We start from the raw sequence: 4,921 nt of genomic DNA, 5'->3' as shown, positions 1-4,921 counted from the left end.
GCGGTGACATAAAACACAACGTTGTGCTGAAAAAAACGAAGTTCAATGCTTCCAAGCATGCGTCGACTTGATTCTGAGCATGCATGGATTTTACATTCAAAGCAAGTTGGCTTTTTTTTAACCGATGTTAAATAACCTATGGGGCCCACACACGATCGGTTTTGACCGATGAAAATGGTCCATCAGACCGTTGTCCTCTGTTTAACCTATCGTGTGTACGAGGCCTTACTAGTAGGATCACCAGGTAAAAAGGACCAACCCCCTTTTTTTCCAAAAATAAAAGAACAAAGCCTCAAAAAAAGAAAGCTAATGCAACCACAACATCTAAGGATTGGAAAGTTGCAATGTATTGCATAAAAACAAAAAATTATTGAGTTTAGATACACGTTAACAAAGTGAATATTTATTTTACAAAGTGAATGCCCCCTGAGCATTAGTAAATAAGATGACATTGTGTTCCCTTTGAATACCCAGGTATTGGCCAGAAAATGTAAAGAAAAGGATGGTTTATTTATGCACGTGATTGGGTGACTGAAGTGAGCATAAATGTACCGTGTTTACTAAGCTTTTTATTTCAATTATAAAACACTTTTATTTAATTTGTAATTAATGTTGCAATGTTTTTTATTTGTATAAAGTGTTAGAACACTGAGTTATGGTATAGTAGTAGACCCTTTTTTTGTTTACAAATGGTTTTTATTATGAAAAAGGTCAATACATAAGAAAATAACATTGGTAGAATATGTACAAGTGAGAGATTTGTTCTGATAGTACATCATACAAGAGAATTGACTAATCAAATGAGAGGGTACATATAATTGGTTCTAAACCCACAATATGAATGTGAGCGAATATCTATATACATACTCAGTAAGAATAATAGTAGTTAACCTTAACCCAGAAGTGAAGAATCCCAGATAATCCATTTTTTTGGTATATATACATGGAGTCATATAATGTATGGTGTATCCTTTCTGATAATTTGATGTTCGCCATGTAATTGAGAATCTGTGGTCAAGGTACGTTAGATGAGCGCCAATTAAAGGCAATGGCCCAGTGGATAGAGCTAAATAGGGTGTGGATTAAAGAGGGGGTTCACCTATACATTTTTTTTCTAGCATTAAATTAAGCATAGTAGCGCGAGCTACAGTATGCCTTTATTTATTTTTTTAGCCCCGTACTCACTGTTTAATCCCGTAGTGAAGATTCCGACTCCCCGCAGGGAATGGGCGTTCCTATCCAGGGGGAAGATGATTGACGGCCGGCTCTGGCGCGTCACGCATCTCCTGAAATAGCCAAAATAGGACTTGGCTCTTCACGGCACCTGCGCATAGTCTGTGCGCACGGGCCGTATAGCGCCGTGAAGAGCCGAGACCTACTCCGGCTATCTTCGGGGAGCGTGACGTGCCATAGCCGGCCGTCAATTATCTTCCCTCTGGATAGGAACGCCCATTCCCCGCGGGGAGTCGGAATCTTCACTATAGGATTAAACAGTGAGTACGGGGCTAAAAAAATAAATAAAGGCATACTGTAGCTCGCGCTACTATGCTTAATTTAATGCTAGAATGTTGGTAATGAGGGTGAACCACCGCTTTAATCTAGTGCTAGCTATTGGTATATCTTGCAGAATATATGCAGTAGTGTCCCATGTGTAGGGCAGCCCCTAAAACAGAGTGGGGATGTTGATGGGTAAAATGAACTGAGTTTGGCGGTGGTGAGATACCATCTGTAAAGCAATTTATTGGGCAATTCTCTAATAGCGGTTGTTTTGGTGCATTTGTGTAGGTTTGTAAAAATTGTGTTCCATTGTTCGAGGGAGAGCGATACATTCAGGTTTGATTCCCATTGTTGCATGGGGTGTTTTTTCCGGCATATTGAATTTGTTCAGATTTTTATATACTTTGGAGATTAATCCCTTGTCACGTGGGGAGGAAATGCAAACCTTCTCGAATTGCGAGAAAGGGACGTGAAGTGTGAGTGAGTAATATTTTTGGTAAAATTGGTTTATTTTTGTATAATTATCATATTCTGCAGGTGCAAGATCATATTTTGTTTGTAAATTTGAGAAGGAAAGGAATGAAATGTTGTGGGTGAGTGATTTTAGGTTTGTTAGATTATGTAGTTTCCATATTGGCCTAGAAAGGAAGATAGGGGAGGGACATCGGAGGACATGCTAAATTTAGTAACATGTCTATTCCATAATTGAAGGGTGTGTGTTACAATTAAGTTTAATGGTCTTATTTTTTGTGGTGGAGTAGACTTGGACCAGAGAAGTAGGTGGTGTGGGAGGATTGATTGTTCCTCGAACAGAAGCCAAGGGATTTGGGATGCTGGGGCATACCATTGGGCTAGTTGAGTGAATCTGGCTGATAGGTAATATAGCCAAAAATTTGGAATATTAAGACCTCCATTTAGTTGGGGTCTGAACATTACAGAATAACTAAACCTGGGTTTTTTGTTTAGTCAAATTAATTTATTGGTTTCTCTTTGAAGAGAATACAATGTTTTTTTAGGCAATATAAGGAGGGAAAGGGCTCTGAAAAAAAATAAGAGTTTAGGTAAGATCACCATTTACATGGCCTCTATTCTTCCTGAGAATGAAATTTGGTATGATGACCATAGTTTAAATACATTTTTGATGTTGATGAATAAAGGGGGATAGTTACCGTGGTATAAGGTTTTGTATGAAGGCATAATGTGAATACCCAGGTATCTAAATGAGTCAGTGTGCCAACTGAATGGAAAGTTGTCTTTAAGTGTTGGTATTACGGCTGGTGGGATATTGATGGGTAGGGCTGAGCATTTAGACCATTGGTTCTCAACCTGGGGGTCGGGACTCCCTTGGGGGTCGAATTATGATTTGCCAGGGGTCACCGAATCCTGGGCTGGTCCTGAAGCTCTCCCAGCCTTTTTGCAGCCACCCAGCTGGGCTGTTCCTAGAGCCCGCAGCTGCCCACTTAGCCTCTTCGCAGGCGCCCATTCAGTTCACTGCATGGATTGAGGGGAAAAGACTAGAGGTCAGCTAATTGGTGAGGAATGTGAAGTGGGAGGGGCTGGAAGAGAACCTATCTCCTGATTTTGGCATAGGTGTCACAACTACGAGACACCACAAAGTTGAAAACACAGTGAAGCTGGAGACACAGTGAGTAACCTGTGATTATAGTTGCCATTAAAAGGACTCAGGTAGCGCTAAATGTCTGTGTGTCAGGGGCACAAATTACTTGTCTTGCCTTGGGTGCTGACAACCCATGCTACGGAAATAATTTTACTGTTAGGGGTCCCCACAACTTGGGAAATTTTATCAAGGGGGCCAAAACTAGGAGGTTGAGAAACACTGATTTAGACAGATTTACACTTAAAACAGTCAGATCATGGAAGATATCTAGAGTTTTGGTCAGATTTGGTAGGAAGATAAGGGGGTCTGTTAAGAATAGAAGGGCGTTATCCGCGTAAAGGCTCAGTTTGAATTATTTGGATCCTTTAGTGTAACCTTTGATGTCCGTATTATTTCTGATAGCACAGGCAAGGGGCTCTATTGCCAGGGCAAAGAGGAGTGGGGAAAGTGGACATCCTTGCCTGGTGTCCCTGTTTAGAGGGAAGAAGTCAGAATTGTTGCCTGGGAGTTTGATGCATGTTTGGGTGTTCTGGTAAAGGGCTTTGAAACTATGTAGTGTGTCTAGGTATGTCCAGCTGACGCTGTCAAAAGCTTTGTGGATATCGTCCTCGCTTCGGTAGGACATATACTAAAATTGGAACGATACAGAGAAGATTAGCATGGCCCCTGTCCAAGGATGACACACAAATTTGTGAAGCATTCCATAAATAAATGTGGATATCAAGACTGAGTAGGAGTGTGGATTTGGAATGTATGTTAGAGTCTTGAATAATATTTGTAGTCAGTCGTATGTTGTCTGTTATTTGTCTTTTCGGAATGAATCTGTTTGGTCAGGGTCTATTAGTGAGGCGATAACTGCAGATAATCTATTGGCTAGCATAAGGCCAAAAATGTTTAGATCATTGTCAATTACTGATATTGGATGATAATTTTGTGGAATGGAGTGATCTTTATTTGGTTTGGGAAGAAGGGACATGTTTGCTAGAAGCATTTCAGATGGGAATTGGTTACCTTGTAAAATGTAATTATATAATTTTGTAAGGTGTGGGGTTATTGTAGGGGCAATTTTTTTGTAATAAGAAGTGGAGTAGTCATCAGGGCCTGGGCCTGTAGAAGTTTTTAATGAGCCAATAATTCTATTAATCTCTATATCTGTGCATGTGGCATTGAGAGTTTCTATTTGTTGCTTAGAGAGAGTGGGTAGTGCAATATAGTTAAGCCAATCCAGTGAGGTTTGTTTCGGTGATAATTGTGGTGTGGAAAGAAGCTTTTTATTGAAATCCAAGAATACGTTCATCATGACCTCTTTGGGATGGGATACTAAATTTCCTGATGAATTCCTTAATTTGTAGGTGTGGGGCGGTTTTGTAGCCTGGTTTAGTTTTCTGGCAAACATAGTAGAATATGAATTGCTGTTAAGTAAGAATCTCGCTTTAGACCATCTGATCAGTGTCTGATGTCAAGGCTGTGCATTTTTCTTGAATCTGTTTAAGAATATCACTAAAGAGGTTTGGGTTATTTCTGTGGTATAAGTGATCCAGTTCTTTAGTAAGGATAATAACAGCAATTTTAGATTTGCTTTTAGTAGAGGCAATATTTATCAGATGGCCTCTCATTACTGCTTTATGAGCCATCCAAATAGTCGTTGGCAGGGGCGGACTGGCCTGTGGGGGAAGGCAGGATATTTCCCCCCAGGCCGCCTACCTTATCATTAAAACGCCCGCAGCGCTGTCTGTTTCTTTAACTTTTTTTTTTTGGCAGTGACGAGTCTCCCCCCTGCTTGGTTGAGCAGAGCAGTGTCAGTGT

General features: G+C 40.4%; 1 non-coding gene across 1 annotated transcript; it reads left to right on the top strand.

The window, feature by feature from the left end:
* The first annotated feature begins 3,719 nt into the window (after positions 1-3,719).
* On the top strand, positions 3,720-3,826 carry LOC120938381. The gene has a single exon (XR_005749007.1). It is a non-coding gene; the product is annotated as a U6 spliceosomal RNA (small nuclear RNA).
* Positions 3,827-4,921: the final 1,095 nt, after the last annotated feature.

Source organism: Rana temporaria, chromosome 4, assembly GCF_905171775.1.
Source record: "Rana temporaria chromosome 4, aRanTem1.1, whole genome shotgun sequence".
Taxonomy (NCBI): Eukaryota; Metazoa; Chordata; class Amphibia; order Anura; family Ranidae; genus Rana; species Rana temporaria.
This window is presented reverse-complemented; position numbering and strand designations above follow the sequence as displayed.